At 38.2% G+C, this 27605-nt stretch overlaps 1 protein-coding gene and 1 long non-coding RNA gene across 2 annotated transcripts in view; one reads left to right on the forward strand and one right to left on the reverse strand.

Annotated features, from left to right (window-relative positions):
* The window catches only part of ZFAND4 (zinc finger AN1-type containing 4), a 173565-nt gene that overhangs the window by 79054 nt on the left and 66906 nt on the right, over positions 1–27605 (reverse strand).
* Positions 5635–11968, forward strand: LOC118500775. Its single transcript, XR_004903360.1, has 3 exons — positions 5635–5727; positions 7455–7460; positions 11957–11968. It is a non-coding gene; the product is annotated as an uncharacterized LOC118500775 (long non-coding RNA).

Below are 27605 nucleotides of genomic sequence, written 5' to 3' on the forward strand. Positions count from 1 at the left end.
TATATCCAAGATTACTCTATCCAGTAAAGTTATCATTTACAATGGAAGAGCAGATAAAGTGCTTCCCAGATAAGGTCAAGTTAAAGGAGTTCATCATCTCCAAGCCCTTATTATATGAAATGTTAAAGGAACATATCTAAAAAAGGAGATGATTGAAACTATGATCAGTAAAATGACAACCTCACAACCACCAACAGCTGAACATAAACAGCACAAGAACAAAAACTGAGCAAATAACTAGAACAGCAACAGAATCACAGAAATAGAGACCACCTGGAGGGTTATCAGTGGGGAAGGGAGAGGGAAAATGGGGGTAATAAGAAGCATATATGGTAGGTACACAATAGACAGGGGGAGGTTAAGAACAGTATAGGAAATGGAGGAGGCAAAGAACTTGTATGTATGATTCATGGACATGAACTAAGGTTGGGGAATGCTGGTGGGGGAGGAGGGTGCAGGGCAGAGGGGACTGAAGAAGAGAAAAAAATGGGACAACTGTAATAGTATAATCAATAAAACATATTTTAAAAATAAAACAATCATAAATTTAAAAATAATAAAACATAAAAGGCATGGCTAAATGTCGATGTAATCCAATCTATTCACTTTAGAAAAGAACAGTATATTTCAGTAACTCTCTGGCCTTGAAATAAGGGCCCCTTTAAAAGACAACTTATCATGAATCAGCCCTCAGGAATTTAAGATTTAAAGCATAGAAGCCAGTTCTAAATGCTGCAAAGTATAGCCTTCATTTAGTTATATTCAGGGTTAAAAGTATGAGTGGGGATGAGAGAAATGGATAAAGGGGGTTAAAATGTACAAACTCCCATCTATAAAATAAGCCATATGAATGTAATGTACAACATGGGAACTACAATTAACAATACTGTGTCAAATATCTAAAAGTAGCTTAAGAGAGATCTAAAAATTTTCATCACAAGAAAAAAAACTTTTGTAACTGTGTGCTGATGGATGTTAACTAGACTTATTGTGGAGCTCATTTTGCAATGACAAATACTAAATTGTTATGATGTACACCTGAAACTAAAGTAATATGTTAATTATAACTAAATAAAAATATAGAACATTTAGTTTACTGTCCTTAGGGGTTTGTACTCTAAAAATCAACAAACAACAAGTGTTTGTGGAGACATTGTAGAGAAAAAGGAACTCTAGTGCTCTGTTGGTGGGAATGGAGACTGGTGCAGCCACTGTGGAAAACATTACAGAATTTCCTCAGAAAACTAAAAATGGATCTGCCTTTTGAACCAGCAATACCACTGCTGGGATAATGCCCTAAGAATCCTGAAACACCAATTTAAAAGAACTCATGTACCCCAATGGTCATAGCAGCACAATTTACAATAGCCAAGTGCTGGAAGTAATCTAAGTGTCCATCGGTAAATGAGAGGATTAAAAAACTGTGGTACATTTACACAGTGGAATACTATGCAGCAGAAAGAAGGAGCTCCTACCCTGTGAGACACTATGGATGGAAATGGAAAGCATTATGCTAAGCAAAATAAGCCAGGCAGTGAAAGACAAATACTATATGATCTCACATATAAGTGGAACCTAATCACCAAAACAATCAAGCAAAATACAAGCAGAGACATTGAAATAAAGAACAATCTGACAGTAACCACAGGGAAGGTGGGAGAGGGTAATAGGGGGGGGAGGAGGGAAGGGAGGGAAGGGTTTTCAGGAACAACTATAAATGACACATGGACAAAACCAGGCAGGGTGGAAACAGGGGAGGGAGGTGGGGATGGCTGGGGTGGGTGGGGTGTGGTGGGGGGGGTAAATGCAGACAACTCTACCTGAACAACAATAAAATAATTTTTAAAAATCTATGGTACATTTACACAATGGAATGCTATGCAGCAGAAAGAAAGAAGGAGCTCCTACCCTTCATGATAGCATGAATGGAACTGGAGAGCATTATGCTAAGTGAAATAAGCCAGGCAGTGAAAGAGAAATACCATATGATTTCACTTATAAGTGGAATCTAATCAACAAAACAAACAAGCAAGCAAAGTACAACCAGAGACATTGAAATGAGGAACAAGCTGACAGTGACGATAAGAGTCGGGAGAAGGATAATGGGGAATAATAGGAGAAGGGCTATCAAGGAACCCATATAAAGGACACAAGGACAAAGCTGATGGGGATGGGGTTGGTTCGAGGGGGGGAGGTGGGGATGGGTAGGTTGAGGGGGGTGTAGTGGGGTGAAAATGAAGACAACTGTAATTGAACTAAATAAAAATATAAAGTAAAATAAAACTCTGTTCCAAGAGTAACATGCCCACATGGAATAATGATTGTATATGTATGAGTTTATTTGGTGGTTAAGATGGCATCTTTCACATCTTTTATGAATGGAAAGGTCAGTAATTTTGAAGAGGAGCATCAGAAAATAGTTTTAAAAAAAAACAATATATTACAAAATTTCTTGTATGTGATTATAGTTATAATTGTTTGTTAACAAGCTTTTCTGTAGGGCCTGAACACTAATTACAGAATAATTCAATATTGGGGGCAGTATATTCTGAACAATTTTCAATGCTGAAAATTATACTATATAAGACTCTTCCTTTACATTTTTGTGATGTTAAAAGAATATTAAGATATATACAATACTCCACCATAAATTATATTTTTTCTATAAAATAAGTTGACTAGAATAGTAACAGTAAGTGCTATTTACAAATATACTCATGATCACATACCACTTAGCACAGCTTTGTATATAATAGTGAATAATTGGATAGGTGAAAATATCTTTTAATATAAATAGAAATTTCTATTTTACCCAAATAGAAATTTGGGTAAAAATAAATTATGGGAGAAATATATATTAAAGTGCCATCCATTCATTAAACACACACAAAAAATGTTTTAAGAGGAAATATGCCCAAAATGTTATGAATAGATTCTATAGGTCTAGAGGCTGGAAAGTCAAGATCAAGGTTCCAGCAAATTAGGTTTCATTGTGAGCCCTCTTCTTTTTGCCTGCAGGCATCTGATATTTTCCTGTATGTTCACATGACTTCTTTCCAAGTGTATACAGAGAAAAAGGTTTTCTGGTGTCTCTTCTCAAAAGGACACTAATCCCGTAAGTAGGTACCATCCTCATGACCTCATCCAATCCTAATAATGTCTCAATCATGTTTGCTTTGCCTTTTTTAGAGTTTTCATGCAGATATGTTTGTGTTGAGAATGCGTGTGTATCTACATTTAGGAATAAACCAGAATTAGTAGGATTTATGGATAATTAAAGACAACACTATGACACAGTTCTCATATCCCAATATTTCCTCGCAAACCAATATAGAATAAAAAGAAAGAAAATGATACAAAGAAACCATGCTCTTATCCCTCATATCTTGAAGTCAAACAATATCCAAACTTTCAAAATAACTGGGAATAAAAAAGGGCCACCACCCATTCCAAGTGGGGGAAGTCCCATTCTCCTTCCCCTACAGGTTCACTGAAAGAAACTTTGGCAAAGATAGAGGGAAGCAAGTGACAGTATGTAAGTTCAACATAAAATCATCACAAGGGAGATGAAGGTCATTCTAAGTCTGAAAAGTCTACAAAAAAGACTCAGGTAGATTAGAACACTAACTACAAGGAAGGGATTTCATTTTATTTTTTATTGTTTTTCAGTTGCAGTTGTCCCCATTTTTCCCCCATTACTTTCCCCTGCCCTACCCATCCCCTCCCTACCACATTCAATCCTTCCTCTGCCCTTGTCTTTGTCCTTGGATCCTATTTTAATACCTATAAAGAAGGGATTTTAAAAGCCAAGCAATCTGAAGAATCTTGGAGGAGGGCATGTTGGGGAGGGGTGAAAAAAAAGAGGAAGAGCATCCTTTAGTAATATAGTAGTCAAGGAGAAAAAGAACAAGGGGTGAAAACTTGTTCTTTTTAACCCTAAGAGTTCTAAAAGGCAAAAGAAAACCATAAACTGCAGGACTCACAACTCCCTCAATCATCACAAAACATGAAACGTACTAAAATATCTGCACATTGCCATAATGATAGGAAGAGCAACATTAAACAAAACCTGTAAAACACCTCTATACCACAAAAAAAATCAACAAGATAAAAATTAACAATCCACACAGTTAACAGTAAAAACTAGCAAACAAAATTCTATACCTTATCAACCAAGTAATTACCTATCACATTGATGTTTCTCTCCCTCTCTTTCTCCCTCCCTTCCTCTCTCTCCAAAAATAAATACAATCTTTTAAAAAAATGAACTAGAGAAGAGATGGTATATAAAGAGGATAACATATTTTAACATTACAAATAGAAAAATAATCTACACCAGAAGACCATATTTTAATTAGATATAGGTAAAAATTATTAAACATCATTCTAATCTCCTTTACCCATTCATTCATCAAATATTTCAATGCCTATTCTTTCTTAAAACATTTACTCTCAATTACAGTTAACATACATTATTATATTAGTTTCAGTGTACATTCTGGTGGTTCAATATCACATAAGTTAAGTGATCATCCTGATAAATCTCACACCCATCTGACACCATACATAGTTATTAGACTATTATTGATTATGCTTTTGAAATACTGAAGTACGACTATATTTCCCATGGTATACTTTACAACTCCATGAATATTTTGTAACAACCAGTTTGAATTCCTTAATCCCTTCATAATTTTCACCCATCTCCCAGCCCCCATCTCATCTGGGAACCTTCAAAACATTCTCTGTATCTTTGATTCTGTTTTTGTCCTACAGGTTTCCTTATTTTGTTTTTTAGATTCAACTGTTGACAGATATGTATTTATTACCATTTCATTGTTCATATTTTGTTCTTCTTCTTAAAGAAGACCCTTTAAAATTTCATACAATATTGGTTTGGTAATAATGAACTCCTTTTCCTGTCTGGGAAGCTCTTCATCTGTCCTTTGATTTTAAGTGATAGTTTTACCAGGTAGAGTAATCTTGGTTGTAGGTCTTTGCTTTTCATCACTTTGAATATTTCTGGCCAATCCCTTGTAGCCTGCAATTTTTTTTTTTTATAAATCAGCTAATGACAGTCTAATGGGAACTCCCCTGTAGGTAACTAACTGCTTTTCTCCTGCTGTTTTTAAGATTCCCTCTTTGTCTTTAATCTTTGGCATTTTAAATATGATATGTCTTGGTGTGGGACTCTTTGGATTCATCTTGTATGGACCTTTGTGTACTTCCTGGATTTGTATATCTATTTCCTTCAACAAATTAGAGAAGTATTCTGCCATTATTTTTTCAAGTAGATTTTCAATTTCGTGCTCTCTCTCTTCACCTTCTGGCAACCCCATGATGAAAATTTTGCTATACTTGAAATAGTCCCACAGGCTCCTTATGCTATCCTCATTTTTTTGGATTCTGTTTCTTTTTGCTCTCCTGATCAAGAGTTTTTTCTTCCTTATGTTCCAAATTGCCAATCTGATTCTTAGTGTCATCCATTCTACTGTTGATTCCTTGTTAATTTATTTCACACTGGTTCTTTTTCTGGAGTTTTGTTCTGTTCTTTAATTTGGGCCATGTTTCTTTGTCTCCTCATTTTGGTAGCCTCCCTGAATTTTTTCTGTGTTTTAGGTAAAGTTTCTATGTCTCCCATGCTTGGCAGAGTGGCCTAATGTAGTAGGTGTCCTGTAGGTTACAGTGGCACAACCTCTCTTATCACCAAAGCAGCGCATTTGAGGTGTGTCCCCATGTGGGCTGCACACCCTCCTCTTTCAGTCGAGCCTTGAGTGCTGTTGGCACATCAATGGGAGGGATTTATCCAGGCCAATCAGTTGTAAGGACTAGCTGTGATCACTAAGAGCCACCCTCCAACCACTGTGGAGGATCAGCTATGCAGGGCCCCCCTCCAAAGAGCAGGACTAACTTAGGCAGGACTCTGGTGCCCACCAAGTTGGCCCTTTGAATATGTTACTTGTGGAGGTGGTTGGGTGGTGTTGTTTTGATGTAGCCTGAGGCCGTTCACTGGGTGTGCTGTCTCTGGGGCCTCCCAGAAGGACAAAACAAGGTCAGCCACCACCTGCTATAAGGTATAAGGCTACCTGATGATGGCTGCTACTTGTGCTGGGCTTGGAGGTGCCCCAGAGAGCCCAAATGTGAACCAAGCCATCTACTGCTAGTGCCAGGCCAGGCATCACTTAGCAAGAGGTATGGGGCTCAATGAGGCCAGATGCTGCTTGTTTGAGAGAATTTTGGAAAATCTGAAGCATGAGCCAAGACAATCCACTCATACGGAAAAGTCACTGGCAATAGCTTGAGTGGGCTTGAACATTGCGGGGAGTGAAGCCTGAGGGAGTAATCAGGTTGGGGAAAGCAGTATGGGACAGGCTGACAGAGTCCCAGATGTGGTGCCTGACTGCCAGCTCTGTGGGAGGAAGGCTCAGCAATGGAACTATGGCCTCTGGCATTGGAAGAGAAATGAACCCCTGTAGCCCTTACCCTGATGACAAACAATTCAGTTCCTCCCTTGTGTCTCTGGTGTCTTTCAAGCTAGTGCCCCTATGCAGGAGCTCAGAGGGAGTGATTCCAAGTAAATCTGCGAGTGGGACCTTTAAGGGAAACTTCCTGGGACTCCAGAAGTTTCTGTCTTTTCAGCCTAAATCCCTGCTGGTTTTTATAGCTAGAAGTGATGCAAACTTCTCTCCCTGGCACTGGAACCCTGAACTGTGGGACCTGGTGTGGGGCTGGAACCCTTTATTCCTCAGGGAACCCTCCCTAGATAAGATATCCCTCCCAATTTTTATCCGCCACCCACAGGCTTGAGACTGTCTCATTCCACATCTCCACCCCTTCTACCAGTCTCAATGTGTTTTCTTATTTAATTCTGTAGTTGTATGACTTCCATTCAGCTTGGTTTTTGGCAGCTCTGAATGATGGGTGTTCTACTGTTTAGTTGCAATTTTGATGTGGTTGTAGGAGGAAATGAGTACTGTATTTACCTATACCACCACCTTGACCAGATGTCTCTTAATGTCTAGTCTAGATCAGGCATTATACTGAGCTAAAATTATACTGGTGAAGAAGAAAGAAGACCTTGCCTTCATGAGGCTTATATTTTACGTAAGACAGATAAAAATAATGTTAATAATAAACTAATTTACCCATATGCTTATCTATAATATAATGCCGGGTTATTCAATGCAACAAAAACCAATATATCAGGGTAAAGAGATAAAGAGTGACTGGCACAGGTGGAGGGTGGGGGTGTATTTTTATAAGAGTGGTCAAGAAAGGCATAAGTAATTAACATGTGAGAATTTTAATAAGGTATGAAAAGAGCAATAAGGCTATCTGAAAGAGGAGATACCTTCAGGCATGAAGATGCTGAACTTACTGAAGAAAGAACAACAGGGAAAGCATACCTCAAGGAGAATTACTAAAATGAAGAGTAATGAAAGGCTGGGTTAAAGATATCTGTAGAAAAAAGAATTTACATGCAACAGTAATGAGTTTGATATCCATAAGTTTTCCTGTTCTAGGGATTTTTCCATTCATCTCTTGATAGATGTAATATCCCAGCTTCACACCATCTGTATTAGACAAGGTTCTCCAAAGAAACAAAACCAAAAGGCTGTGTTGGGGGCGTAGAGAGAGAGGGAGAGAAAGAGAGAGGAAATTGACTCATCAAGGCAGGCAATTCCAAAATCTACAAGGCATGTTGGAGACTCAGAAGGGCCTTTATTTTCCAGTATGAGTTTGAACTTGCCTGCTGTAGAACCAAGGGAAGCAAATGTCACAGATGAAATATGAAGGCCATCTGGGGAATTCTGTCTTGTTCAAGGCAGGCTGGTCTTTTTAGTGTATTCAGACCTGGAACTAATTTGAAGAGGCCCACCCACATTATAGAGGGCAATTTTCTTTACCCAAAAGTCACCAATTTAAATGTTAATCTCATCCCTTACAGAAACACTCAGAATAATGTTTGATCAAATGTCTCAGCACCCCATAGCCCAGTCAAGTTGATACATGAAATTAACCAGCCTACCATCTCCCTGCTTCTATTTTCCACCTTAGCCTTTAAAACTCTCAGTTTTAGGACTTCTGGCCAAGAAGGTGGCATAGGTAGACACACTGTGCCTCCTTGCACAACCAAGATAGGGACAACAACAATTTAGAAACAAAATAACAACCAGAACTGGCAGAAAACTGAACTATATGGAAGTCAGACAACCAAGAAGTTAAAATAGACCCGTTCATCCTGGCCGGTAGGAGGGACAGAGTTGGGCAGCCAGGTGTGGGTTACAGGGTAGAAAGCAGAGAGCACTGGGAACAGGCGCATAAGGCATCCAGGGCATGCAAGACTGCAGTGGGTGGACCCTGAGTGTGAAAGATGACCTAGCAGGCCCCAGCCGAGGGGTGGCAAACGGCAGACCCAGCAAGGTGAGAATTGTGAAGCAAGGCACAGAGAGCAACCCAGGATCCCAGCGATGAGAAGTAGAGCCTTGGGGCATTGATTGAAACACCTGTGGGGGCTGAGGCACAGGAAGAGACTCCTAGCCTCACAGGAGAGGTCCTTGGAAAGACCCACAGGGTGCACAAGCCCACCCACACAGGAATTGGCACCAGAGGGGCCCAGTTTGCTCAGGGGAAGTGGCAGAAGGGGCTGAGGTCTGAAGGAGAGTGGAGCAAATGTCATTGTTCCCTCTCGGACCCCACCTCCACATACAACCTCACAACCCAGCAACTGGGGTACCCGCCCTGGTAAACACTTAAGGCTCCACCCCTCATATGTAACAGGCATGACCAGACCAAAGGAAGAAAAAAAAAAAGAAAAAGATGGCTCAAACTGAATTGAAAGCTGCACAGCCTGTACTTTCAAGCGACCAAGAGATAGCCAACCTATCAGATGCACAGTTCAAAGCACTGGTGATCAAGATGCTCACAGAATTGGTTGATTTTGGTCACAAATTACATGAGCAAATGCAGGCTATGATAAGAGAAATGTAGGAAAATTCACAGGGAACCAATAGTGATGGGAAGAAAACTGGGACTCAAATCAATGGAGTGGATCAGAAGGAAGAAAGAAACAACCAAAGAGAAAAGAATGAAGAAACAGGAATTTTAAAAAATAAGGAGAGGCTTAGGGACCTCCAGGACACCTTTAAACGTTCCAACATCCGAATTACAGGGGTACCAGAAGGAGAAGAGGAAGAGAAACAAGTGGAAAAGTTATTTGAACAAATAATAAAGGAGAACTTCCCCAATCTGGCAAGGGAAATAAACTTCCAGGAAGTCCAGGGAGCTCAGAGAGTCCCAAAGAAATTGGACCCAAGGAGGAACACGCCAAGGCACATCATACATTAGCCAAGGTAAAAATGAAGGAGCACATCCTAGAAGCAGCAAGAGATAAGGGGACAGTAACCTACAAAGGAGTCCCCAAAAGACTGTCATCTGATTTCTCAAGAGACCTTGCAGGCAAGAAGGGGCTGGAAAGAAAGTCATGAAAGGCAAGGACCGACATCCCAGATTGCTCTATCCAGCAAAGCTTTCATTCATAATGGAAGGGCAGATAAAGTGCTTCTCAGATAAGGCCAAGTTAAAAGAGTTCATCATCACGAAGCCCTTATTTTATGAAATGTTAAAGGGACTTATCTAAGAAAAGAGGATTAAAAAAAACATGTATAGTAAAAGGACAGCAAACTCACAATTATTAACAACCACACCTAAAACAAAAAGAAAAAGAAAATAAGCAAACAACTAGAACAGGAACAGACCCACAGAAATGGAGACCACATGGAGTGTTAGCAACAGGGTAGTGGGAGGAGGAGAGGGGGGAAAAGGTATGGAGAATAAGTAGCATAGATTGTAGGTAGAAAATAGGCAGGGGGAGGGCAAGAATAGTATGGGAAATGTAGAAGCTAAAGAACTTATAAGTATGACACATGGACATGAACTAAAGTGGGGGAATGTGGGTAAGAGAGGGTGTTCAGGGTGGAGGGGAATGAAGGGGGGATAATGGGACAACTCTAACAGCATAATCAATAAAATATATTTAAAAAGAAAAGCAAAAAAAAAACCCAAAAAACAAAAAAAACCCTCTCAGTTTCCTACTTTCCTAATCCCAATAGGAAAACCAAAAAAACTCCTCCCATTTTCTTTGCACGTGAACAGCATACTCATTATTTTATATCACTGGGGTGAAATAAGACTGTGGTCCTCTTCTGATATTCATGCTTTATGGACTTGCCTTCCAGTCTAAGTGACTTATCTAAATATTCTTTCCAAAGTTCTCACTCAAAGAAAAATTCTAGAGCCAGTTGCTAAAGTAGTAATGTTTTTTTTACATATATTTTATTGATTATGCTCTTACAGTTGTCCCATTTCCCCCCTTCACTCCCCTCCACCCTGCCCACACCCTCCCACCCACATTCCCCCCCTTTAGTTCATGCCCATGTGTCATAACTTATTTTAGCTTCTACATTTCCCACACCATTCCTGCCCTCACCTATTTTCTACCTATTGTCCATGCTACTTATTCTCTATATCTTTTCCCCCTCTCTCCTCCTCCCACTTCCCTGTTGCTAACCCTCCATGTGATCTCCATTTCTGTGGTTCCACTCCTGTTCTCTTTGTTTGCTTAGTTTGCTTTTGTTTTAGGTGTGGTTGTTACTAACTGTGAGTTTGATGTCTTTTTTTACTGTTCATATTTTTTATCTTCTTTTTCTTAGATAAGTCCGTTTAACATTTCATATAGTAAGGGCTTGGTGATGATGAACTCCTTTAACTTGGCCTTATCTGAGAAGCACTTTATCTCCCCTTCTATTCTAAATGAAAGCTTTGCTGGGCAGAATATTCTTGGATGTAGGTCCATGCCTTTCATGACTTGGAATACTTCTTTCCAGCCCCTTCTTGCCTGCAAGGTCTCTTTTGAGAAATCAGCTGACATTCTGATGGGAACTCCTTTGTAGGTAACTGTCCCCTTATCTCTTGCTGCCTCTACAATTCCCTCCTTCATTTTTATCTTGGGTAATGTAATTATGATGTGCCTTGGTGTGTTCCTCCTTGGGTCCAACCTCTTTGGGATTCTCTGAGCTTCCTAGACTTCCCAGAAGTCTATTTCCCTTGCCAGATTGGGGAAGTTCTCCTTTATTATTTGTTCAAACAACTTTTCCACTTGTTGTGTTTCCTCTTCCCCTTCTGATACCCCTATAATTCAGATGTTGGAACGTTTAAAGGTGTCCTGGAGGTCCCTAAGCCTCTCCTCATTTTTTTAAATTCTTGTTTCTGCATTCTTTTGTGTTTGGTTGTTCCTTTCCTCCTTCTGGTCACTTCCATTGATTTGAAACCCAGTTTTCTTTCCATCACTATTGGTTCCCTGTGCATTTTCCTTCATTTCTCTTATTGTAGTCTGCATTTGTTCATCTAATTTATGACCAAAGTCCACCAATTCTGTGAGCATCCTGATCACCAGTGCTTTGAACTGTGCATCTGATAGGCTGGCTATTTCTCTGTCACTTAAAAAAACTGGCTCTGGGGCTTTTAACTCTGTTTGAGCCCTCTTTTTTATTTTATTTTTATTTTTTTTCCTTTGGTCTGGTCGTGCCTGTTACATATGAGGGGTGGAGCCTTAGGTGTTCACCAGTGCAGGGCACCCCAGTTGCTGGGTTGTGAGGTTGTATGTGGGGGCAGGGTCTGAAAGGGAACAATGGTGCCTGCTCAGCTCTCACCAGGACTTCAGTCCCCTTTTCCGCTTCCCACAAGCAAATTGGGCCCCTCTGGTGCTGGCTCCCAGGCGGGTGGGCTTGTGCACTCTCTCGGACTCTGTGGGTTTCCCCAAGGAGCCTCCTGTGAGACTGAGAGAATCTCCTGGCCTCAACTCCCACAGGGGTTTTCAGTTGGTGCCTTTAGGCCTTGTTTCCCAGCACTGGGTCCCTGGGTTGTGCAGTCTGTGTCGCTGCCCATTTTTGCTTAGTTTGTCTGGGCGCAAATGTGCGGCTGCGGGCAGCCAGCTACCTTGAGCGCCTCACTGAGTCTGCTCATTGTCTCCTGAGCCCAGGGTCTGCCACTGGCCCATCAGCTGCCTCTGCGCTTCTGTGGTCCGCCAACTGCCATCTGCGCTCTGCACACCCATGTCTTCCAGCCACCGATTTTTCTTGCCAGTACCCCTCGACCCTTCTCTGTAGGCCTCCGACTCCGCCCCTCCTTACTGGACTGGATGTATGGTATTCAGACTTCTGTTCGGTTCATTTCTCTCTGTTCTGGTTGTTTTTTTTTTGTTTGTAACTTCTTGTTGTCTTTAGTTTTGGTTGTGCAAGGAGGTACAGTGCAACCACCTATGCCTCTGTCTTGGCCGGAAGACTCATTATTAATGTTTTTAAATGCCACTAATAGAAAGACATTTACTTAACTTTATAAGTAGGAATCTACCAAAAAAATTTAAAAACACATCATTCTCATAAGATAACAAGGATGTATACTAGAATTAGTAGAATACAAAGAAAGCAGGAGATATCAGTAAATAAAATTTGCTCTTGCACAACCAAAAGAAGGACAACAAATTGAAAAACAAAAAACAGTCAGAACTTCCAGAACATGAAACTGTATGAAGTCCAACAACCAAGGAGTTAAAAAGAAACATTCACCCAGATGGGTAGATGAGGCAGAAACAGGCAGCCAGGATGGAAAGTACTTGCATCAAGGCAGCAGCTGGCAGAGCAGGTGGTCCCACATTTGTGTTTGTATAAACTGGGATAAACAACTGGGGAGCAAAACAGACTGCAACCCAGGGTTCCAGTGCATGGGAATAAAGCCCAAAAACCTCTGACTGAAAAATCCTGTGGGGGGTTTGGTGAGAGAGGAACTCCCAGCCTCACAGAAGAGTTTGTTGGAGAGACTCCCAGGGTCATAGAATGCACACAAAACCACCCACCTGGGAATCAGCACCAGAAGGGCCCAATTTCCTTGTGGGTAGTAGAGGAAGTGCCTGAAAGCAGGAAGAAAGCTCAGAAATGGCATTGTTCACTCTTAGACCCCTCCCTCACATACAGCACCACAACACAGCAATTATGGTTACCCCACCCTGGCAAATGCCTAAGGCTCCACTCCTTTCTATGTAACAAGCACAATGAGACAAATATGGCCCAAATGAAAGAACAGAACAAAGCTTCAGAAAAAATACAGCTAAGTGGTGAAGAGATAGCCAACCTATCAGATGCAGAGTTCAAAATACTGGTAATCAGGATGCTCAGAGAAAAGGTTGAGTATGGTCACAAAATACAGGAAAAAGTTAAGGCTATGCAGAGTGCAATAAAGGAAAATATGCAGGGAACCCACAGTGAAAGGAAGGGAACCAGAACTCAAATCAACAGTTTGGACCAGAAGGAAGAAATAGGCATTCAACCAGAACAGAATGAAGAAAGAAGAATTCAAAAAAATGAGGAGAGGCTTAGGAACCTCTGGGGCAACTTTAAATGTTCCAACATCCAAATCATAGGGCTGCCAGAATGAGAAGAGGAAAAGCAAGAAATGAAACACTTATTTGAAAAAATAATGAAGGAAAACTTCTGCAATCAGCAAAGGAAATAGACTTCCAGGAAGTCCAGGAAGCTCAGAGAGTCCCAAACAAGTTCAACCCAAAGAAGAGCACACCAAAGCACATCATAATTACATTACCCAAGACTAAAGAGGAGGAGAGAATCTCAAAAGCAGCATGAGAAAAGGAGACAGTGAGTTACAAAGAGGTGTTCATAAGACTTTCAGCTGGTTTCTGAAGAGAAACCTTATAGGCAAGAAGGGGCTGTAAAGAAGCATTCAAAGTCATGAAAGGCAAGGGCCTACATCCAAGATCACTCTATCCAGCAAAGTTACCATTTAGAATGGAAGTGCATATAAAGTGCTTCCTAGATAAGGTCAAGTTAAAGGAGTACATCATCACCCAGACCTTATTATATGCAATGTTATACTTATCTAAGAAATAGAAGATCAAAAACTATGAACAGTAAAATGACAACAAACTCACAACTACCAACAACTGAACCTAAAAAAAAAAAAAACACAAAAAAGAAAGAAAAACAAAAACTAAGCAAACTAGAACAGAAACAGATCCAAAGAAATGCAGGTCACATGGAGGGTTATCAGTAGGGAGCAGAAGAGGGGAAAATGGGAGGAAAAGATACAGGGAATAAACAGCATCAATGGCAGGTGCAAAATAGAGGGAGGCTAAGAATAGTATGGGAAATGGAGAGGCCAGAGAACTTATATGTATGACCCATGGACATTAACTAAGGTGGAGTAATACTGGTGGGAGGGTGATATAGGGTGGAGAATAAAGGGGAGGAAAACTTGGACAGTTGTAATAGCATAATTCATAAAATATATTTAAAACTAAAAAAAATAAATAAAAAATAGTCTCCAGAGACTATGTGAGGACATAGCTAGAAGACGGGGAATAAAGATAAAGGAAGCATTTCCAGTACTGAGGTTATTCACCAACTGTTAAAGTTGTCAGAACAGTAGATTTTTACTCCATTCTCTTCCCTAAAAATACAGTGAAAATATTAATATAAAAAAAGTTACATCTGAGTCCCTCTTCCATTCAGACATAGCTTGCCTCTTCACACAGCAAATCAAAATTACAACTAAAATATAGAACAACCATCACTCAGAACTATCAGAAATCAAGTTGAATGGAAGACTGACAACTACAAAATTAAAGAAAACACTTCTATCCAGGCAGGAAGAAGGCATGCAGATGCGGAACAGGCTGGTCCTACACCCACATGTGGTGGATAAAAATTCAGGAAAGATAGCTCAGGAGAACAGAGTCCATTCTCCACACCAGCCTACCCCCAAGGATCTACTGCCAGGAAGATAAGTCCCCACATTACAGGCTGTAGAAACCAGAGGGGATTGAGTCAGAGAAAGAAACTTCTGGAGCCCCAAGAAGTTCCCCTTAAAGCAACTCCAGCACCAGTGCAGCAGCTTAAAATGCACTAGTGGCATACAGTGAGAAACAGAAGTGACTGGCATCAAGGCAAGCAGAGGCCATTGTTGCTTTTCTAAACCCTCCCTTCACAAGCCACAGAGAAGACAAACTGATGATATATGTGAGACTCCATCATATGGCTAACACTTTCTGATCTATCTTGGAGATCCCCAGAGATTCCTCCCCATCTAACTTATAGGCCCACCCAAGCTTCTCTTCCATATGAATGGCTTGTCTTGGCTCATACTGCACAACTTCATAAATTCTCTCATATAAGTAACAGCTGGCCTCAGTGAACCCTGGGTTCAGTTCTAGCAGCAACCAGCCTAGATTCACAGCTTGGCTTCACCTGGAAATTTCCAAGCCCAGGACAAGTAGCAGCCAACTCGATTGATTTATAAGTCAGGCAGTGTAGCCCTGGGAAAAACTCAGGTGTGAGCTGACCTTGGCTTAACCACCCAGGAAACACCAAGGCCAGCCCACACAGTGGACAGCTTTAGATCATGCTGGAGCACCACCATCCTGTTCCAGCAAAGCTGATCCTCCACAATTGGTGGTAAGTGGTCACAGCCAATTCTTGCACCTGACTGGCCTAGGTAAATCCCTCTCATTGATCTGCTAGGAGCAACAAAGGCTCAAGTACAAGAGGAGGGTGTACTCAGCCCACATGAAGGACACACACTGAATACCCAACTTGGGTGACAGGAGAGGCTGTGCCACTGAACCCTACAGGACACCTACTACATTACGCCATACCACTAAGACACGAGTCAAAAGCAGTTCTACCTAATACACAGAAAGAAATACAGGGAGGTTGCCAAAATGAGGAGACAAAGAGACATGGTGCAAATGAAATAAAAGAAAAAAACTCCAGAAAAACAACTAAACAAAATAGAGATAAGTAATCTATCAGATGCAGATCTCAAAACATGAGTTATAAGGATGCTCAAGGAACTTAGTGAGGACCTCAGCACCATAAAAAAAGATCCAGGCAGAAACAAGGATACAATAATTGAAATAAAGAACAATTTAGAGGGAAACAACAGTAGAGTAGATAAAGCTTACAATCAAATCGATGATTTGGAACACGAGGAAGCAAACAGCAACCCCTCAGAACAAGAAGAAGAAAAAAAGAACACAAAAAAAAATGAGGATAGTATAAGCAGCCTTTGGGACAATGTCAAAAGGTCCAACATCCACATTATAGGGGTGCCAGAAGGAGAAAAAAAAAACAAGAAATTGGAAATCTATTTGAAAAAAATAATGAAAATAAAACTTTCCTAATTTGGTGAAGGAAATAGACATGCAACTCCAGGAAGCACAAAGAGTTCCAAACAAGATGGCTGCAAAGAGGTCCACTCCAAGACACATCATAATTAAAATGCTAAAGGTTAAAGATAAAGAGAAAATCTTAAAAAGCAGCAAGAGAAAAAAAAAGTAACCTACAAAGGAGTTCCCATAAAACTATCAGCTGATTTCTCAAAATAAATTTTGCTGGCTAGAAGGGATTGGCAAGAGATATTCAAAGTCATAAAAAAGCATGGGAGAGTTCCTGCCAAGTTGGAGGTGTAGGTGGAAATGCTTCACTTCCTTACACAACCAAAAGAAGGATAACAACCAATTTAAAACCATTAAGCAACCAGAACTGCCAGAAAACCAAACTGCATGGAACTCTGACATCCAAGGAGTTAAAGGAACATTCATCCAGACAGGAGAAGGGGCAGAGATGGGCAGTCCAGTGGAGACATTCTGTGGCAAGACAGCAGACCACAGGGGCAAGGTGAGGGCTGGCTGATGGGGAAAATAAAGACTCAAAACCTCTAGCCGTAAAATCCTATGGGGGTTACAAAGAAACGCCCAGTCTCACAGGAGAGAGGGCCTCAATTGGAGAGTCCCACAGGGTCCTAGAACATACACAAACCCATGAACTTGGGAATCAGCACCTGAAGGGACACAATCCACTTGTGGGAAGCAAGAGAAATGGCTGAAAGTGAGGCTAGAGCTCAGCGAGCAAGCAGCATTCTTCCCTCTCTGATCCCTCCTGCACATAGAGCACCACAATGCAGCAAAGAGTGTTGCCCCATCCAGACAAATACCTAAGGCTCCACCCCTTACAACATAACAGGTGCACCAAGACAAGGAAATATGGCCCAAAAGAAAGAACAGATAAAAACTCCAGGAAAAGTATGAAGAGACAAAGATATAGACAACCTGTCAGATGCAGAGTTTAAAATAGTGGTAATCAGGATGTTCACAGACATGATTGATTTCAGTCACAAAATAAAAAAAGAAATGAAGGCTACACAAAGTGAAATAAAGGAAAATATACAGGGAACCCACAGTGAAGGGAAGGAAAGCAGGACTCAAATGAATGATTTGGAACAAAAGGAAGAAAGAAGTATCCAACTGGAACAGAATAAAGAAACAAGAATTCAAAAAAAATGAGGAGAGGCTTAGGAACCTCTTAGACAACTTTAAGTGCTCCAACATTTGAATCATAGGGCTGTCAGAAGGAAAAAACAAGAGCAAGAAATTGAAAACTTATTTGAAAAAATAATGAAATAAAACTTCTCCAATCTGGCAAAGGAAATAGACTTCCAGAAAGTCCAGGAAGCCTGGAGTCACAAATAAATTGAACTCAAGGAAAGACACACCAAGGCACATCATAATTATATTACCCAAGATTAAAGATTAGGAAAAAATCTTAAAAGCAGCAAGAGAAAAGGAGACAGTTACTTACAAAGGAGTGCCCACAAGACTATCAACTGATTTCTCAAAAGAAACCTTGCAGGCAAGAAGGGGCTGGAAGAAGTATTCCAAGTCATGAAAGGCAAGGACTTATATCCAAGATTTCTCTATCCAGCAAAGCTATCATTTAGAATGGGAGGACACAAAAAATGCTTCCCAGATAAGGTCAAGTTAAATGAGTTCATTATCACCAAGCCCTTATTATATGAAATGTTAAAGGGACTTATCTAAGAAAAAGAAGATAAAAAATATGAACAGTAAAAAGAAAAAAAACTCACAACTATCAACAACTGAACCTCAAAAACAAAAACAAAAACAAAAACTAAGCACAGAACTAGAACAAGAACAAAATCACAGAAATGGAGATCACATGGAAGATTATTAGTGGGGAGGTAAGGGGAAGGTTGGGGAGGGAAAGATACAGGATATAAGCAATATAAATGGTAGACATAAAATGGACAGGAAAGGTTAAGAAAAGTATAGGAAATGTGGAAGCCAAAAAAAAAATGTACAATCCATGGACATGAACTAAGGGTATGTGGGGGGAGTGCAGGAAGGTTGGGGATGCAGAGTGGATGGGGGAGAAAGGGGAGAAAAATTGGGACAACTGGAATAGCACAATCAATAAAATATACTTAAACATAAAAACTAAAATAAAAATTTAGAAATAATAAAATAAAAGCAAATCAATATTACAGAATTGAGAAGTAGAATGACTGACGTGGAAAATTCACTAGTGGTAGAAGAAAGAGGCAGTGAACTTGAAGGTACATTGCTTGACAATCTAGTCTGAGAAACACAAATGAAGAAAAAAGAAGGAAGTCAACAGTATGAAGAGTATATTGGGACAGCATGAAGCATACCATCTGCATTGGTATCCTAGAAGGAATAAAAGAAAGGGGCAGAAGATTTGAAAAAATAATGGCCAAAATCCCCCAATTTTTAATCTACACATCCAGAATATCTCAATCAACTTCAAGTCAAATAAACTCAAAAAGACAGATATGAGATACAGCATAAATTGTCAAAAATAAAAGACAAAAAAAAGAATATAGAAAGAAGCAAGAGAAGCTACTTAGGTAAAAGGATGCTCAGTAAGAGTAACAGCTGATTTGTAACTAAAAACAATGGAAGATAGAAGACAGAAGGATAACATTTTCAAAGTGCTGAAAATAAAAATAACTATCAACAAACAATCTATATATAATGAAATTATCCTTTAAAAATGGGGAATGATAAAAATGATCCCAAGCAAAAACTGAGACAGTTAGTCATTAGCAGGTCTGTCATACAACAAACACTATGTTGAAATGAAAAGACATTAGAAACTAACTTGAATGCACATAAAGAAATAAAGAACACTTCTAATAATGGCTACATAGGTCAATATTAAAAAGGATATTAATATATTTCTGTTTGTAACTCCATTTTGCCTATCTGATTTAAAGTGCATAGAGCATAATTACAAATCTGTATTTATGAACACTCAATGTGGAAAAATGTAATTTGTGAGAATAGAAACAGAAATGAGAAGACAAAGCTGTTTAGCAACAAAGTTTTTATACACTTTTAGAATTAAGTTGGTAGTAATCTGAACTGCATTTTTATAAAACAAGATACTAGTATTTACCATGGCAACCACTAAGAAAGTAACTAAAAATATGTAACTAAAAAAGACAAGGGAATTAAAATGATAAACTAGAAAATGTTTACATAACACAAAAGGTAGTAGTGGAAATGAGAGAAACAAAAAATTGTATTATAAGAAAAAGAGAAGAAAACAGAAAAATCACACAAGTCCTACTGACTGGTAATTGTATGAAATGTAAGTGGATTCAATATTCCAATTAGAAGAAAGAAATTGGCAAAATTGACAAAAAATCAGGATGATAAAATTTGAAGAAGATGAAAAAAGAGCCAAAAAAGAGCTAGATCAGTTATATTAATATTAAAAACCAGACTTTAGGAAAATAATTGTTACAATAAACAAAGGATATTATGATAAAAGGATGGCTCCATCAAAAAGATTTAACCATTATAAATATATGTGCTTCTCACAGTTTGCAATAGCCAAGTGTTGAAGGCAACCTAGGTGCCCATCAGTAAATGAATGGATCAAAAAATCATGGTACATTTCCACAATGGAGCTCCTACCCTTTTCAACAGCATGGATAAAACTGGAAAGCATTATGCTAAGTGAAGTAAGCCAGGCAGTGAAAGACAAATGCCATATGATCCCACCTTTAACAAGAACCTAAACAACAAAACAAACAAGCAAGTAAAATATAACCAAAGACACTGAAACAGAGGACAAGCTGACCAGAAGGGAGAGGAGAGGGAATTTCAGGGGAAAGGGGGAAGGGTTTACAGGAACAAGTATAAAGGACACGTGGACAAAAACTAGGAGGGGTGGAAATGGGAGGGAGATGGGGAGGGCTGGGAGGGTTGGCTGGGATGGGAGTAAAAGACAGAAAACTGTACTTAAACAATTAAATAAAAAAGATAATAAATAAATTTATTAATTAATAAATAATAAATAAATGTGCTTCTAATAACCAAGCACTCAAAATAAAAAAGAGACAGAACTGGAGAAAGAAATGTTTGAAGAATAATGAAGACTTCAATATTCTCACTTTTAATAATGGATAGAACAATGAGACAAACTCAGCAAGAAAAGGGAAAACATGAGTAGCACTATAAACCAACAATAACCAACAATAGTGAAGGAACCTCTGTGACATCTCCAAATGCACAAACATCTGTATCATAAGGATGCCAGAAGGAGAAGAGGAAGAGCAAGAAATTGAAAACTCATTAAAAAAAAAAAAAAACAATGAAAGAAAACTTCCCTAATGTGGTGAAGGAAATAGAGATATAAGCCCAGAAGGACAGAGAGTCCCAAACAAGTTGGAACCAAAGAGGACCACACCAAGATACATCATAATTAAAATTCCAAAGGTTAAGGATAAAGAGAGAATCTTTTAAAATTGTTGTTCAAGTACAGTTGTTTCCATTTTCACCCCACCATGCTCCCCCATCTCTGACTCCTACCCACCAACCCACAACCTTTGGCTTTGTCCATGTGTCCTTTATACATGTTCCTTGATGGCCCATTCCCTACTATCCCCCATTATCCCTCTCACCCCTCTTCTCTGGTTACTGTCAGTTTGTTCTTTATTTCAATGTCTCTGGTTGTATTTTGCTTATTCGTTTTGTCAATAAAGAGAGAATCAAGAGCAGCAAGAGAAAAGCAGAGAGTTCCCTACTAAGACTCTCAGCTGATTTCTCGAGAGAAACCTAGCAGGTAAGAAGGGAATGAAAAGAAGAAGTATTCAAAGTAATGAAAGGCAAGGACCTACATCCAAGATTGCTCTACCCAGCAAAGCTATCATTTAGAATGGAAGAGCAGATAAAATGCTTCCCAGAAAAGGTAAAGAGTTCTTTATCATTAAGCCATTATTACATGAAAATGTTAAAGGGCCTTATTAAAGAAAAAGAAGATCAAAACTATGATTCTTAAAAGGGCAACAAATGCACAAGTAGCAAAAACTGAATAAAAAAAAAACCTAAGAAACAAGCAGAACAGAAAAAGAATTATATTATGGAGATCATTTGGAGAGTTATCACCTGGGAAGGCAAAGAAGGAGAATGAGGGGAAAGGTGCAGGGATTAAGAAGCATAAATGGTAGATACAAAATAGATGGGGGGGGGGATGTTAAGAACAGTATAGGAAATGGAGAAACCAAAGAACTTATATGCACGACCCATGGACATGAACTAAGGACAGGGGGATTACTGGAGGGAATGGGAGTATTGGGCAGAGGGGTGCAAAGGGGGAAAATTGGGACAACTGTAATAGCATAATCAACAAAATATATTTTTTAAAAAATCAACAGCAAAAGCAGATTTGGAATATTAATGACTACTTACAAATTAAAAAATACATATCTAAAAACCAAATAGGTCAAAGAACAAAGCACAGGAAAAATTTAAAAATATTTTCAGGTTAATAAAATGAAAATACAATCAATATACCAAAACTAAGGAAATACAATGCTCGAAGGCATTTATAACTGTAAATGCCCACATTAAAAGGGAAGGATCTCAGATAACTAAAACTTCCACCTTCAGAAACTAAAAACAGAAGACCAAACTAAACTCAAAGCAAAAAGGAGGAAAGATATAACAAAGTGAACATAAAACAAAAAAGAAAAAATTATGAAACCAGAAGATGACTATTTAAATAGCATACACTTGACAAAATTTGTGCAGAGAAAAGTTAGTAATACAAAGATAAAGAGAGAAAACTCCATTTACAGAAATCAGGAGTGAGACTGGAAACATTACTATCAACCTTACAGAATTACAAATAATTATAAAGGAATGGTATAAACAAGTATATACCAATTCAATAACCTAGATAAAATGGAAAAGTTCCCAGAAACTCACAAACCATGAAAACTGAATCAAGAGGAAACAATATCTTAATAAACTTATAAAGTAGAGACTGAGTTACTAATCCAAAAATTTTCAACAAAAGGAGCTCAGGACCAGATGATGTCACTGCTAAATTCTACTAAATATTTAAAGGGTTAACAGAATCCTTCATAAAGTCTTCCAAAAAATAAAAGAGGATGGAACACTTACCAACTCAAACAAACCAGTATTACTGGGATACTAACACCAGACAAAGATATTAAAGGAAAATAAAACTAGAGACTAATACCCCACATGAATACAGTTGTAAATATTGTCAACAAAATACTAGCAGACAAAAAACAGCTGCATATTAAAATGATTATATGCCATGATTATGTGGGAATTCATCCCAGGAATGCAAAGTTGAGTCAATATAGAAAAACCAATCAATGTAACACATTTTAATAGAATAAAAGAAAAACCCACATGACTCAATAAAAACACAAAGTACTTTTGACAAAACCTAATGTTCTTTCATAAGAAACACTCAACAAACTAGCAATAGAAGGGAATTTCCTCAGCCTGGTATAGGACATTTATGAAAAACAAATCAGTCACTATCATATTTAACAGTAAAATTAAATGAAAGTTATGTCCCTGATAGCAGAAATAAGACAAGGATATTTTTATAACAGTGGCTTTACAGTATAGTTTGATAACAGGAGTTATGATACCTCCAGCTTTGTTCTTCTTTTGCAAGATTGCTGAGGCTATTCAGGGACATTTTTGGTTCCATATAAATTTTTAGAATATTTGTTCTAGTTCTGTGAAATATGTCACTGGTATTTTAATAGGAATTGCTTTGGGTAGAATGAACACATTAATGATTTTAATTCTTCCAATTCATGAACACAATATAAGCTTTCACTTCCTTGCATCTTCCCCAGTTACTTTCTTTAGTGGTCTATAGTTTTCTGAGTACTAGTCTTTTACCTCTTTGGTTAAATTTATTCCTAGGTACCTTATTTTTTTGGTGCAATAGTAAATGGACTTGTTTTTCTTAGTTTCTCTTTCTGATACTTCATCATGGGTATATAAAAATGACAATAATTTCTGGGTATTGACATTTGTATCCGGATGTTTTGCCAATTCATTTATTAAGTCTAGTAGGTTCACCATCTTTCATCATACCCCCAGTCTCCTCTGGCATCTATCAGTCTGTTCCATGTACCTATGCTCTGTTTCTATTCTGTTCATTAGTTTATTGTGTTCATTAGATTCCATATATAAGTGAGATCATATGATATGTTTCTTTCACTGACTGGCTTAATTCACTTAGCATGATATTCTCCAGGTCCATCCATGCTGTTGGAAAATGTAAGAGGCTCTTCCTTTTCCCTGCTGCATAGTATTCCACTGTGTAAATGTACCACAGCTTTTTTACCCACTCATATATTAATGGTCATGGACAACAATATGGGGATTGATTTAGAGAGGGGAGAGGCTCGGGGCTGGGTAGAGTTGAGAAAAGGAAGAGATAGCATAAGCGATAAAAAAATAAAAAATTAATGGAAAAAAAAAGTAAAACCAGATATCAATTTTCACCACTTCTATTTAATATTTTACTAGAGGTTCTAGTCAGAACAATTAGGTAAAGAACAGAAATTAAAAGTATTGCAATTGAAAGTGAAGAAGCAAAACTATCTATACTAATAGATGAAATGATCTAAATATATGAAAAACCATAAATACACACAAAAAAACTATTGCCAAGTCACTGAATTGCAAAAACAAGGTGAATATAAAAATCAGCTGTGTTTCTATACACTACTTATACTCCAAAATTAAAATGAAATTGAAGCACTAATCAAAAAACTGCCAGCACACAAAAGCACTGGACCACATAGTTTCACAGGAGAATTTTTCAAAACATTTAGGGAAGAGCTAATCCCTATCCTCAGACTATTACAAAAAATTCAAGAAGATGTGATGGAAGACTCCCAAATTCTTTTTATGAATCCAGCATCATACTAATCCCCAAACCATAAATAGACACAACAAAGAAAGAAAACTACAGGCCAATATCACTGGTGAATAGAGAAACTAAAATCTTCAACAAAATATTAGCAAACCACATCCAACAATACATTAAGAAGATCATACAACATGATAAAGTGGGATTCATCCCAAGGATGCAAGGATAATACAATATTTGTAAATCAATAAACATAATACATCACATAAACAAAAGCAAACACAAAATCCACACAATCATATCAATAATTCAGAAAGAGTATTTGATAAGGTACAGCACGTACTGTGTTCATGGATTGGAAGAATGAACATCATCAAAATGTCCACACTACCCATAGCAATTTATAGATTCAATGCAATCCCTATTAAAATACCAATGACATATTTCACAGATATACACAAACATTTCAGAAATTTGTGCCCTGGCTGGCGTAGCTCAGTGGATTGAGCGCAGGCTGCAAACCAAAGCATTGCAGGTTCGATTCCCAGTCAGGGCACATGCCTTGGGTTGCAGGCCATGGCCCCCAGCAACCAAACATTGATGTTCCTCTCTCTCTCTCTTTCTCCCTCCGTTCCCTCTCTAAAAATAAATAAATAAAATCTTAAAAAAAAAAGAAATTCATATGGAACCATAAATGACCCTGAATAGCCACAGCAATTCTGAGAAAGAACAAAGTAGGAGGGATCACAATACCTGATACTACTATACTACATTTATGATAAAAACACTGAGCAAAGTGGGAGTAGGGGGAGCATACCTCATCATAATAAAGGCCATATAAGAGAAACCTACAGCCAACATCATACTCAAAGGGCAAAAGCTAAAATCTTTTCCACTAAGATCAGGAATAAGACAAGGCTGTCTCCTTTCACCACTTCTATTCAATGTACTATTGGAAGTACTAGGAACAGTGATAAGAAAAGAAACAGAAATAAAAGGCATTCCAAACTGGAAAGGGGAAGCAAAACTATCATTTTTTTTTTACAGATTACGTGATAGTGTACATAGAAAATTCTATAGACTTTACCAAAAAATTACTCAACCTAATAAGTGAATTTGACAAAACAGCAGGATACAAAGTCAATATTCAGAAATCAGTAATTTTTGTACACCAAAAATGGAATATCAGAATCATAAATCATAAAAACAATCTCATTTAATATAACAAGAAGAAAAATAAAGTACCTAAGAATAAATCTAATTAAGGAAGTAAAAGATTTGTACTCAGAAAACTACACAACACTGAAGAAAGAAATCAAGGAAGACACAAGCAAATGCAAGCACGTACGGTGTTCATGGATTGGAAGAATGAACATCATCAAAATGTCAACACTACCCATAGCAATTTATAGATTCAATGTAATCCCTATTAAAATACCAATGATATATTTCACAGATATAGACAAACATTTCAGAAATTTGTATGGAACCATAAATGACTTTGAATAGCCACAGCAATTCTGAGAAAGAACAAAGTAGGAGGGATCACAATACCTGATATAAAACTATATTACAAGGCCACTGTAATCAAAACAGTTTGATACTGGCATTAAAACAGACACACGAACCAATGGAACAGAATAGAGAGCCCAGAAATAAGCTCAAGTCTCTATGGTCAACGAATATTCAACAAAGGGGGCAGAAGCATAAAATGGAATAAAAATAGCCTCTTCAACAATTGGTGTAGGGAGATGTGGACAGCTACATGCAAAAATATGAAACTTGATCACCAACTTAAACCATACACAAAAATAAATTCAAGATGGATTAAAAAATTAAATATAATTTGCAACTTCGTAAGAGTCCTAGAGGAAAACATAGGCGGGGAAATCTCAGATATTCCATGCAGTAATATTTTCACCATATGTCTCCTAGAAAAAGGGACATAAAAGAAATAATAAACAAATAGGATTCCATCAAATTAAAAAGCTTCTGCACAGCTAAAGAAAACAGCAAAATGAAAAGGGAACTAACTGTATAGGAAAACATATTTGCAAATGATACCTCAGACAAGGGTTTGATCTCCAAAATAAACAACTCACATGACTCCATACCAGGAAGACAAACAATCCAATTAAATAATGGGCAAGGGACCCTGAACAGACACCAAGGAGCACATACAGAGGGCCCAGAGAAATGTGAAAGGATGCTCAGCATCCCTAGCCATCGGAGAGATGCAAATTAAAATCACAATGAGATACCAGTTCACACTGGTGAGAATAGCCATCATAAACAAATCAACAAACAACAAGTGCTGGTGAGGTTGTGGAGAAAAGGGAACCCCAGTACACTGCAGACTGGTACAGCCACTGTGGAAAACAGTGTGGAATTTCCTCAGAAAACTAAAAATGGAACTACCTTTTAACCCAGCAATTCTGCTGTTGACATTATATCCTAAGAATCCTAAAACACTAATTCAAAGGAATGTATGCACCCCAGTATTCCCAGCAGCACAATTTACAACCTAAGTGCTCATTAGTAAATGAGTGGATTAAAAAACTACACTGCATTTGTACAATGGAATAGTACACAGCAAAAAGAAATAAGGAGCTCCTACCCTTTGTGACAGCATCAATGCATCTGGAGAGCATTATGCTAAAGTGAAATAAGCCAGGTCATGAAAGACAAATACCATATGATCTCACACATAAGTGGAACTTAATCCACAAAACAAACAAGCAAGCAAAATATAACCAGAGACTTTGAAATAAAGAACAAACTAACAGTAACCAGAGGGGAGGGGTGAGGTGGGTAGAGGATGGTGGAAAGGGTAAAGGTAGTCAAGGATCATGTATAGAGGACACATGGAGAAATCCAAAGGGTGGTGGGATTGAGGGTAGGAGGTGGGGATGGTTGGGGTAAAAGGAGTGATGGGGTAAAATGAAGACAACTGTACTTGAACAACAATTGAAGAAAACCTCAAAAATAAATAAATTCATTTCAAAGCAAAAAATAGAAATAAAATAAAGCACATACATTTATAGTAACTTTTTTAAAAATAAAATACTGGGGATAAATGTAAGAAAACAAATACAAACTTGTACAATACTACAAAACATAGCTAGTTTAAAAAAGACAAATTTTAAAAATAAATAAATATTAAATAAATAAACAAACAAATTAATAAGAAGATATCCTGTGTTCATGGATTGGAAGACTTACTGTCCCTAAAGTGGCCCTATTTTCCAAATTAACTTTACAGATTCAATACAATCTCTATCAAAATTCCAACTATATTTTTGTCTAAAAGAACAAGCTCATTCTAACATTCAAATGAACAAGGCAAGGTCCTACAACCAAGATTTCTCTATCCAGCAAAGCCATCATTTAGAGTGGAAGGAGAGATAAAGTGCTTCCCAGACAAGGTCAAGTTAAAGAAATTCATCATCACTAACCCTTATTATTTAAAATATTAAAGGGGTTTATCTACGAAAA

This window comes from Phyllostomus discolor, chromosome 5, assembly GCF_004126475.2.
Source record: "Phyllostomus discolor isolate MPI-MPIP mPhyDis1 chromosome 5, mPhyDis1.pri.v3, whole genome shotgun sequence".
NCBI lineage: Eukaryota > Metazoa > Chordata > Mammalia > Chiroptera > Phyllostomidae > Phyllostomus > Phyllostomus discolor.